The sequence below is a fragment of the Schistocerca cancellata genome, chromosome 5 (assembly GCF_023864275.1).
Source record: "Schistocerca cancellata isolate TAMUIC-IGC-003103 chromosome 5, iqSchCanc2.1, whole genome shotgun sequence".
Classification (NCBI taxonomy): domain Eukaryota; kingdom Metazoa; phylum Arthropoda; class Insecta; order Orthoptera; family Acrididae; genus Schistocerca; species Schistocerca cancellata.
In genome coordinates, this window is record NC_064630.1 from 843,420,788 (window position 1) to 843,433,527 (window position 12,740).

Below are 12,740 nucleotides of genomic sequence, written 5' to 3' on the forward strand. Positions count from 1 at the left end.
TCAGTTTTTCGTCCGATTCGAAAATCTTTGACTCACAGCAGAACGGCCATAAGGTGCCCGAGGCGGCGATAGACCCATGGAGACAAGTCGGCTGGTGGACGATGTATTGAATCGGGACGCAATTTGAGTGATCCATCGTCATTAGGTGGCCCTGAAAGTTACAATTCACTATCAGTTTTTCTTCGGATTCGAAAATCTTTGACTCACGGCAGAACGGCCATAAGGTGCCCGAGGCAGCAATAGACCCATGGAGACAAGTCTGCTGGAGCACGATGTATTGAATCGGGACGCAATTTGAGTGATCCATCGTCATTAGGTGGCCCTGAACGTTACAATTCACTATCAGTTTTTCGTCCCATTCGACATCTAGACTCACAGCAGAACGGCCATGGTGCCCGAGGCAGCAATAGACCCATGGAGACAAGTCGGCTGGGGACGATGTATTGAATCGGGACGCAATTTGTGTGATCCATCGTCATTAGGTGGCCCTGAACGTTACAATTCACTATCAGTTTTTCGTCCCATTCGATAATCTAGATTCACAGCAGAACGGCCATAAGGTGCCCGAGGCAGCAATAGACCCATGGAGTCAACTCGGCTGGAGAACGATGTATTGAATCGGGACGCAATTTGAGTGATCCATCGTCATTAGGAGGCCCTGATCGTTACAATTCACTATCAGTTTTTCGTCCCATTCGATAATCTATACTCATAGCAGAACGGCCATAAGGTGCCCGAGGCAGCAATAGACCCATGGAGACAAGTCTGCTGGAGGACGATGTATTGAATCGGGACGCAATTTGAGTGATCCATCGTCATTAGGAGGCCCTGAACGTTACAATTCACTATCAGTTTTTTGTCCCATTCGATAATCTAGACTCACAGCAGAACGGCCATAAGGTGCCCGAGGCAGCAATAGCCCCATGGAGTCAAGTCGGCTGGAGGACGATGTATTTAATCGGGACGCAGTTTGAGTGATCCATCGTCATTAGGTGGCCCTGAAAGTTACAATTCACTATCAGTTTTTCGTCCGATTCGAAAATCTTTTGACTCACATCAGAACGGCCATAAGGTGCCCGAGGCAGCAATAGACGCATGGAGACAAGTCTGCTGGAGGACGATGTATTGAATCGGGACGCAATTTGAGTGTTCCATCGTCATTAGGAGGCCCTGAACGTTACAATTCACTATCAGTTTTTCGTCCGATTCGAAAATCTTTGACTCACAGCAGAACGGCCATCAGGTGCCCGAGGCAGCGATAGACCCATGGAGACAAGTCGGCTGGTGGACGATGTATTGAATCGGGACGCAATTTGAGTGATCCATCGTCATTAGGTGGCCCTGAATGTTACAATTCACTATCAGTTTTTCTTCCGATTCGAAAATCTTTGACTCACGGCGGAACGGCCATAAGGTGCCCGAGGCAGCAATAGACCCATGGAGACAAGTCTGCTGGAGGACGATGTATTGAATCGGGACGCAATTTGAGTGATCCATCGTCATTAGGTGGCCCTGAACGTTACAATTCACTATCAGTTTTTCGTCCCATTCGATAATATAGACTCACAGCAGAACGGCCATAAGGTGCCCGAGGCAGCAATAGACCCATGGAGTCAGGTCGGCTGGAGGACGATGTACTGATTCGGGACGCAATTTGTGTGGTCCATCGTCATTAGGTGGCCCTGAATGTTACAATTCACTATCAGTTTTTCGTCCGATTCGAAAATCTTTGACTCACAGCAGAACGGCCATATGGTGCCCGAGGCAGCAATAGACGCATGGAGGACGATGTATTGAATCGGGACGCAATTTGAGTGTTCCATCGTCATTAGGAGGCCCTGAACGTTACAATTCACTATCAGTTTTTCGTCCGATTCGAAAATCTTTGAGTCACAGCAGGACAGCCATAAGGTGCCCGAGGCAGCAATAGACCCTTGGAGACTAGTCTGCTGGAGGACGATGTATTGAATCGGGACGCAATTTGAGTGATCCATCGTCATTAGGTGGCCTTGAACGTTACAATTCACTATCAGTTTTTCATCCCATTCGATAATCTAGACTCACAGCAGAACGGCCATAAGGTGCCCGAGGCAGCAATAGTCCCATGGAGTCAAGTCGGCTAGTGGACGATGTAGTAAACCGGGACGCAATTTGTGTGGTCCATCGTCATTAGGTGGCCCTGAATGTTACAAATCACTATCAGGTTTTTCGTCCGATTCGAAAATCTTTGCTCACAGCAGAACGGCCATAAGGTGCCCGAGGCAGCAATCGACCCATGGAGACAAGTCTGCTGGAGGACGATGTATTGAATCGGGACGGCATTTGAGTGATCCATCGTCATTAGGTGGCCCTGAACGTTACAATTCACTATCAGTTTTTTGTCCCATTCGATAATCTAGACTCACAGCAGAACGGCCATAAGGTGCCCGAGGCAGCAATAGACCCATGGAGTCATGTCGGCTGGAGGACGATGTATTTAATCGGGACGCAGTTTGAGTGATCCATCGTCATTAGGTGGCCCTGAAAGTTACAATTCACTATCAGTTTTTCGTCCGATTCGAAAATCTTTTGACTCACATCAGAACGGCCATAAGGTGCCCGTGGCAGCAATAGACCCATGGAGACAAGTCGGCTGGAGGACGATGTATTGAATCGGGAGGCAATTTGAGTGTTCCATCGTCATTAGGAGGCCCTGAACGTTACAATTCACTATCAGTTTTTCGTCCGATTCGAAAATCTTTGAGTCACAGCTGAACGGCAATAATGTGCCCGAGGCTGCAATAGACCCATGTAGACAGTCTGCTGGAGGACAATGTATTGAATCGGGACGCAATTTGAGTGATCCATCGTCATTAGGTGGCCCTGATCGTTACAATTCACTATCAGTTTTTCGTCCGACTCGAAAATCTTTGACTCACAGCAGAACGACCATAAGGTGCCAAGGCAGCAATAGACCCATGGAGACATGTCGGCTGGAGGACGATGTATTGAATCGGACGCAATTTGAGTGATCCATCGTCATTAGGTGGCCCTGAACGTTACAATTCACTATCAGTTTTTCGTCCGATTCGAAAATCTTTGACTCACAGCAGAACGGCCATAAGGTGCCCGAGGCAGCAATAGACCCATTGAGACAAGTCTGCTGGAGGACGATGTATTGAATCGGGACGCAATTTGAGTGTTCCATCGTCATTAGGAGGCCTTGAAAGTTACAATTCACTATCAGTTTTTCGTCCGATTCGAAAATCTTTGACTCACAGGAGAACGGCAATAAGGTGCCCGAGGCAGCAATAGACGCATGGAGACAAGTCTGCTGGAGGACGATGTATTGAATCGGGACGCAATTTGAGTGTTCCATCGTCATTAGGAGGCCCTGAACGTTGTAACGTTCACTATCAGTTTTTCGTCCGATTCGAAAATCTTTGACTCACAGCAGAACGGCCATCAGGTGCCCGAGGCAGCGATAGACCCATGGAGACAAGTCGGCTGGTGGACGATGTATTGAATCGGGACGCAATTTGAGTGATCCATCGTCATTAGGTGGCCCTGAAAGTTACAATTCACTATCAGTTTTTCTTCCGATTCGAAAATCTTTGACTCACGGCGGAACGGCCATAAGGTGCCCGAGGCAGCAATAGACCCATGGAGACAAGTCTGCTGGAGGACGATGTATTGAATCGGGACGCAATTTGAGTGATCCATCGTCATTAGGTGGCCCTGAACGTTACAATTCACTATCAGTTTTTCATCCCATTCGATAATCTAGACTCACAGCAGAACGGCCATAAGGTGCCCGAGGCAGCAATAGACCCATGGAGTCATGTCGGCTGGAGGACGATGTATTTAATCGGGACGCAGTTTGAGTGATCCATCGTCATTAGGTGGCCCTGAAAGTTACAATTCACTATCAGTTTTTCGTCCGATTCGAAAATCTTTTGACTCACATCAGAACGGCCATAAGGTGCCCGTGGCAGCAATAGACCCATGGAGACAAGTCGGCTGGAGGACGATGTATTGAATCGGGAGGCAATTTGAGTGTTCCATCGTCATTAGGAGGCCCTGAACGTTACAATTCACTATCAGTTTTTCGTCCGATTCGAAAATCTTTGAGTCACAGCTGAACGGCAATAATGTGCCCGAGGCTGCAATAGACCCATGTAGACAGTCTGCTGGAGGACAATGTATTGAATCGGGACGCAATTTGAGTGATCCATCGTCATTAGGTGGCCCTGATCGTTACAATTCACTATCAGTTTTTCGTCCGACTCGAAAATCTTTGACTCACAGCAGAACGACCATAAGGTGCCAAGGCAGCAATAGACCCATGGAGACATGTCGGCTGGAGGACGATGTATTGAATCGGACGCAATTTGAGTGATCCATCGTCATTAGGTGGCCCTGAACGTTACAATTCACTATCAGTTTTTCATCCCATTCGATAATCTAGACTCACAGCAGAACGGCCATAAGGTGCCCGAGGCAGCATTAGTCCCATGGAGTCAAGTCGGCTAGTGGACGATGTACTAAATCGGGACGCAATTTGTGTGGTCCATCGTCATTAGGTGGCCCTGAATGTTACAAATCACTATCAGGTTTTTCGTCCGATTCGAAAATCTTTGCTCACAGCAGAACGGCCATAAGGTGCCCGAGGCAGCAATCGACCCATGGAGACAAGTCTGCCGGAGGACGATGTATTGAATCGGGACGCAATTTGAGTGATCCATCGTCATTAGGTGGCCCTGAACGTTACAATTCACTATCAGTTTTTCGTCCCATTCGACATCTAGACTCACAGCAGAACGGCCATAAGGTGCCCGAGGCAGCAATAGACCCATGGAGACAAGTCGGCTGGGGACGATGTATTGAATCGGGACGCAATTTGAGTGATCCATCGTCATTAGGTGGCCCTGAACGTTACAATTCACTATCAGTTTTTCGTCCCATTCGATAATCTAGATTCACAGCAGAACGGCCATATCGTGCCCGAGGCAGCAATAGACCCATGGAGTCAACTCGGCTGGAGGACGATGTATTGAATCGGGACGCAATTTGAGTGATCCATCGTCATTAGGAGGCCCTGAACGTTACAATTCACTATCAGTTTTTCGTCCCATTCGATAATCTGGACTCATAGCAGAACGGCCATAAGGTGCCCGAGGCAGCAATAGACCCATGGAGACAAGTCTGCTGGAGGACGATGTATTGAATCGGGACGCAATTTGAGTGATCCATCGTCATTAGGAGGCCCTGAACGTTACAATTCACTATCAGGTTTTTGTCCCATTCGATAATCTAGACTCACAGCAGAACGGCCATAAGGTGCCCGAGGCAGCAATAGACCCATGGAGTCAAGTCGGCTGGAGGACGATGTATTTAATCGGGACGCAATTTGAGTGATCCATCGTCATTAGGTGGCCATGAAAGTTACAATTCACTATCAGTTTTTCGTCCGATTCGAAAATCTTTTGACTCACATCAGAACGGCCATAAGGTGCCCGAGGCAGCAATAGACCCATGGAGACAAGTCGGCTGGAGGACGATGTATTGAATCGGGACGCAATTTGAGTGTTCCATCGTCATTAGGAGGCCCTGAACGTTACAATTCACTATCAGTTTTTCGTCCGATTCGAAAATCTTTGAGTCACAGCTGAACGGCAATAATGTGCCCGAGGCTGCAATAGACCCATGTAGACAGTCTGCTGGAGGACAATGTATTGAATCGGGACGCAATTTGAGTGATCCATCGTCATTAGGTGGCCCTGATCGTTACAATTCACTATCAGTTTTTCGTCCGACTCGAAAATCTTTGACTCACAGCAGAACGACCATAAGGTGCCAAGGCAGCAATAGACCCATGGAGACATGTCGGCTGGAGGACGATGTATTGAATCGGACGCAATTTGAGTGATCCATCGTCATTAGGTGGCCCTGAACGTTACAATTCACTATCAGTTTTTCGTCCGATTCGAAAATCTTTGACTCACAGCAGAACGGCCATAAGGTGCCCGAGGCAGCAATAGACCCATTGAGACAAGTCTGCTGGAGGACGATGTATTGAATCGGGACGCAATTTGAGTGTTCCATCGTCATTAGGAGGCCTTGAAAGTTACAATTCACTATCAGTTTTTCGTCCGATTCGAAAATCTTTGACTCACAGGAGAACGGCAATAAGGTGCCCGAGGCAGCAATAGACGCATGGAGACAAGTCTGCTGGAGGACGATGTATTGAATCGGGACGCAATTTGAGTGTTCCATCGTCATTAGGAGGCCCTGAACGTTGTAACGTTCACTATCAGTTTTTCGTCCGATTCGAAAATCTTTGACTCACAGCAGAACGGCCATCAGGTGCCCGAGGCAGCGATAGACCCATGGAGACAAGTCGGCTGGTGGACGATGTATTGAATCGGGACGCAATTTGAGTGATCCATCGTCATTAGGTGGCCCTGAAAGTTACAATTCACTATCAGTTTTTCTTCCGATTCGAAAATCTTTGACTCACGGCGGAACGGCCATAAGGTGCCCGAGGCAGCAATAGACCCATGGAGACAAGTCTGCTGGAGGACGATGTATTGAATCGGGACGCAATTTGAGTGATCCATCGTCATTAGGTGGCCCTGAACGTTACAATTCACTATCAGTTTTTCGTCCCATTCGATAATCTAGATTAACAGCAGAACGGCCATAAGGTGCCCGAGGCAGCAATAGACCAATGGAGTCAACTCGGCTGGAGGACGATGTATTGAATCGGGACGCAATTTGCGTGGTACATCGTCATTAGGAGGCCCTGAACGTTACAATTCACTATCAGTTATTCGTCCGATTCGAAAATCTTTGAAACACAGCAGAACGGCCATAACGTGCCCGAGGCAGCAATAGTCGCATGGAGACAAGTCTGCTGGAGGACGATGTATTGAATCGGGACGCAATTTGAGTGTTCCATCGTCATTAGGAGGCCCTGAACGTTACAATTCACTATCAGATTTTCGTCCGATTCGAAAATCTTTGAGTCACAGCGGGCCTGCCATCAGGTGCCCGAGGCAGCATTCGACCCATGGAGACAAGTCTGCTGGAGGACGATGTATTGAATCGGGACGCAATTTGAGTGATCCATCGTCATTAGGAGGCCCTGAACGTTACAATTCACTATCAGTTTTTCGTCCCATTCGATAATCTAGACTCACAGCAGAACGGCCATAAGGTGCCCGAGGCAGCAATAGTCCCATGGAGTCAAGTCGGCTGGGACGATGTATTGAATCGGGACGCAATTTGAGTGATCCATCGTCATTAGATGGCCCTGATCGTTTCAATTCACTATCAGTTTTTCGTCCCATTCGATAATCTAGATTCACAGCAGAACGGCCATAAGGTGCCCGAGGCAGCAATAGACCCATGGAGTCAACTCGGCTGGAGGACGATGTATTGAATCGGGACGCAATTTGCGTGGTCCATCGTCATTAGGTGGCCCTGAATGTTACAATTCACTATCAGTTTTTCGTCCGATTCGAAAATCTTTGACTCACAGCAGAACGGCCACTAGGTGCCCGAGGCAGCAATCGACCCATGGAGACAAGTCTGCTGGAGGACGATGTATTGAATCGGGACGCAATTTGAGTGATCCATCGTCATTAGGAGGCCCTGAACGTTACAATTCACTATCAGTTTTTCATCTCATTCTATAATCTAGACTCACAGCAGAACGGCCATAAGGTGCCCGAGACAGCAATAGTCCCATGGAGTCAAGTCGGCTACTGGACGATCTACTGAATCGGGACGCAATTTGTGTGGTCCATCGTCATTAGGTGGCCCTGAACGTTACAATTCACTATCAGTTTTTCGTCCGATTCGAAAATCTTTGACTCACAGCAGAACGGCCATAAGGTGCCCGAGGCAGCGATAGACCCATGGAGACAAGTCGGCTGGTGGACGATGTATTGAATCGGGACGCAATTTGAGTGATCCATCGTCATTAGGAGGCCCTGAACGTTACAATTCGCTATCAGTTTTTCGTCCCATTGGATAATCTAGACTCACAGCAGAACGGCCATAGGGTGCCCGAGGCAGCAATAGACCCATGGAGACAAGTCTGCTGGAGGACGATGTATTGAATCGGGACGCAATTTGAGTGATCCATCGTCATTAGGAGGCCCTGAACGTTACAATTCACTATCAGTTTTTTGTCCCATTCGATAATCTAGACTCACAGCAGAACGGCCATAAGGTGCCCGAGGCAGCAATAGACCCATGGAGTCAAGTCGGCTGGAGGACGATGTATTGAATCGGGACGCAATTTGAGTGATCCATCGTCATTACGTGGCCCTGAACGTTACAATTAAGTATCAGTTTTTCGTCCGATTCGAAAATCTTTGACTCACAGCAGAACGGCCATAAGGTGCCCGAGGCAGCAATAGACGCATGGAGACAAGTCTGCTGGAGGACGATGTATTGAATCGGGACGCAATTTGAGTGTTCCATCGCCATTAGGAGGCCCTGAACGTTACAATTCACTATCAGTTTTTCGTCCGATTCGAAAATCTTTGAGTCACAGCAGGCCTGCCATTATGTGCCCGAGGCACCAATAGACCCATGGAGACAAGTCTGCTGGAGGACGATGTATTGAATCGGGACGCAATTTGAGTGATCCATCGTCATTACGTGGCCCTGAACGTTACAATTAACTATCAGTTTTTCGTGCGATTCGAAAATCTTTTACTCACAGCAGAACGGCCATAAGGTGCCCGAGGCAGCAATAGACCCATGAAGTCAAGTCTGCTGGAGGACGATGTATTGAATCAGGACGCAATTTGAGTGATCCATCGTCATTAGGTGGCCCTGAACGTTACAATTCACTATCAGTTTTTCGTCACATTCGACATCTAGACTCACAGCAGAACGGCCATAAGGTGCCCGAGGCAGCAATAGACCCATGGAGACAAGTCGGCTGGGGACGATGTATTGAATCGGGACGCAATTTGAGTGATCCATCGTCATTAGGTGGCCCTGAACGTTACAATTCACTATCAGTTTTTCGTCCTATTCGATAATCTAGATTCACAGCAGAAAGGCCATAAGGTGCCAGAGGCAGCAATAGACCCATGGAGTCAACTCGGCTGGAGGACGATGTATTGAATCGGGACGCAATTTGAGTGATCCATCGTCATTAGGAGGCCCTGAATGTTACAATTCACTATCAGTTTTTCGTCCCATTCGATAATCTAGACTCATAGCAGAACGGCCATAAGGTGCCCGAGGCAGCAATAGACCCATGGAGACAAGTCTGCTGGAGGACGATGTATTGAATCGGGACGCAATTTGAGTGATCCATCGTCATTAGGAGGCCCTGAACGTTACAATTCACTATCAGTTTTTTGTCCCATTCGATAATCTAGACTCACATCAGAACGGCCATAAGGTGCCCGAGGCAGCAATAGACCCATGGAGACAAGACGGCTGGAGGACGATGTATTGAATCGGGACGCAATTTGAGTGTTCCATCGTCATTAGGAGGCCCTGAACGATACAATTCACTATCAGTTTTTCGTCCCATTCGATAATCTAGACTCACAGCAGAACGGCCATAAGGTGCCCGAGGCAGCAATAGAACCATGGAGACAAGTCGGCTGGAGGACGATGTATTGAATCGGGACGCAATTTGAGTGTTCCATCGTCATTAGGAGGCCCTGAACGTTTCAATTCACTATCAGTTTTTCGTCCGATTCGAAAATCTTTGACTCACAGCAGAACGGCCATAAGGTGCCCGAGGCAGCAATAGACCCATGAAGTCAAGTCTGCTGGAGGACGATGTATTGAATCAGGACGCAATTTGAGTGATCCATCGTCATTAGGTGGCCCTGAACGTTACAATTCACTATCAGTTTTTCGTCCCATTCGATAATCTAGACTCACAGCAGAACGGCCATAAGGTGCCCGAGGCAGCAATAGACCCATGCAGACAAGTCGGCTGGGGACGATGTATTGAATCGGGACGCAATTTGAGTGATCCATCGTCATTAGGTGGCCCTGAACGTTACAATTCACTATCAGTTTTTCGTCCCATTCGATAATCTAGATTAACAGCAGAACGGCCATAAGGTGCCCGAGGCAGCAATAGACCAATGGAGTCAACTCGGCTGGAGGACGATGTATTGAATCGGGACGCAATTTGCGTGGTCCATCGTCATTAGGAGGCCCTGAACGTTACAATTCACTATCAGTTATTCGTCCGATTCGAAAATCTTTGAAACACAGCAGAACGGCCATAACGTGCCCGAGGCAGCAATAGTCGCATGGAGACAAGTCTGCTGGAGGACGATGTATTGAATCGGGACGCAATTTGAGTGTTCCATCGTCATTAGGAGGCCCTGAACGTTACAATTCACTATCAGATTTTCGTCCGATTCGAAAATCTTTGAGTCACAGCGGGCCTGCCATCAGGTGCCCGAGGCAGCATTCGACCCATGGAGACAAGTCTGCTGGAGGACGATGTATTGAATCGGGACGCAATTTGAGTGATCCATCGTCATTAGGAGGCCCTGAACGTTACAATTCACTATCAGTTTTTCGTCCCATTCGATAATCTAGACTCACAGCAGAACGGCCATAAGGTGCCCGAGGCAGCAATAGTCCCATGGAGTCAAGTCGGCTGGGACGATGTATTGAATCGGGACGCAATTTGAGTGATCCATCGTCATTAGATGGCCCTGATCGTTTCAATTCACTATCAGTTTTTCGTCCCATTCGATAATCTAGATTCACAGCAGAACGGCCATAAGGTGCCCGAGGCAGCAATAGACCCATGGAGTCAACTCGGCTGGAGGACGATGTATTGAATCGGGACGCAATTTGCGTGGTCCATCGTCATTAGGTGGCCCTGAATGTTACAATTCACTATCAGTTTTTCGTCCGATTCGAAAATCTTTGACTCACAGCAGAACGGCCACTAGGTGCCCGAGGCAGCAATCGACCCATGGAGACAAGTCTGCTGGAGGACGATGTATTGAATCGGGACGCAATTTGAGTGATCCATCGTCATTAGGAGGCCCTGAACGTTACAATTCACTATCAGTTTTTCATCTCATTCTATAATCTAGACTCACAGCAGAACGGCCATAAGGTGCCCGAGACAGCAATAGTCCCATGGAGTCAAGTCGGCTACTGGACGATCTACTGAATCGGGACGCAATTTGTGTGGTCCATCGTCATTAGGTGGCCCTGAACGTTACAATTCACTATCAGTTTTTCGTCCGATTCGAAAATCTTTGACTCACAGCAGAACGGCCATAAGGTGCCCGAGGCAGCGATAGACCCATGGAGACAAGTCGGCTGGTGGACGATGTATTGAATCGGGACGCAATTTGAGTGATCCATCGTCATTAGGTGGCCCTGAACGTTACAATTCGCTATCAGTTTTTCGTCCCATTGGATAATCTAGACTCACAGCAGAACGGCCATAGGGTGCCCGAGGCAGCAATAGACCCATGGAGACAAGTCTGCTGGAGGACGATGTATTGAATCGGGACGCAATTTGAGTGATCCATCGTCATTAGGAGGCCCTGAACGTTACAATTCACTATCAGTTTTTTGTCCCATTCGATAATCTAGACTCACAGCAGAACGGCCATAAGGTGCCCGAGGCAGAAATAGACCCATGGAGTCAAGTCGGCTGGAGGACGATGTATTGAATCGGGACGCAATTTGTGTGGTCCATCGTCATTAGGTGGCCCTGAACGTTACAATTCACTATCAGTTTTTCGTCCGATTCGAAAATCCTTGACTCACAGCAGAACGGCCATAAGGTGCCCGAGGCAGCAATAGACGCATGGAGACAAGTCTGCTGGAGGACGATGTATTGAATCGGGACGCAATTTGAGTGTTCCATCGTCATTAGGAGGCCCTGAACGTTACAATTCACTATCAGTTTTTCGTCCGATTCGAAAATCTTTGAGTCACAGCAGGCCTGCCATAATGTGCCCGAGGCACCAATAGTCCCATGGAGACAAGTCTGCTGGAGGACGATGTATTGAATCGGGACGCAATTTGAGTGATCCATCGTCATTAGGTGGCCCTGAGCGATACAATTCACTATCAGTTTTTCATCCCATTCTATAATCTAGACTCACAGCAGAACGGCCATAAGGTGCCCGAGGCAGCAATAGTCCCATGGAGTCAAGTCGGCTAGTGGACGATGTACAGAATCGGGACGCAATTTGTGTGGTCCATCGTCATTAGGTGGCCCTGAACGTTACAAATCACTATCAGTTTTTCGTCCGATTCGAAAATCTTTGACTCACGGCAGAACGGCCATAAGGTGCCCGAGGCAGCAATCGACCCATGGAGTCAAGTCGGCTGGAGGACGATGTATTTAATCGGGACGCAATTTGAGTGATCCATCGTCATTAGGTGGCCCTGAAAGTTACAATTCACTATCAGTTTTTCGTCCGATTCGAAAATCTTTTGACTCACATCAGAACGGCCATAAGGTGCCCGAGGCAGCAATAGACCCATGGAGACAAGTCGGCTGGAGGACGATGTATTGAATCGGGACGCAATTTGAGTGTTCCATCGTCATTAGGAGGCCCTGAACGTTACAATTCACTATCAGTTTTTCGTCCGATTCGAAAATCTTTGAGTCACAGCTGAACGGCAATAAGGTGCCCGAGGCTGCAATAGACCCATGGAGACAGTCTGCTGGAGGACAATGTATTGAATCGGGACGCAATTTGAGTGATCCATCGTCATTAGGT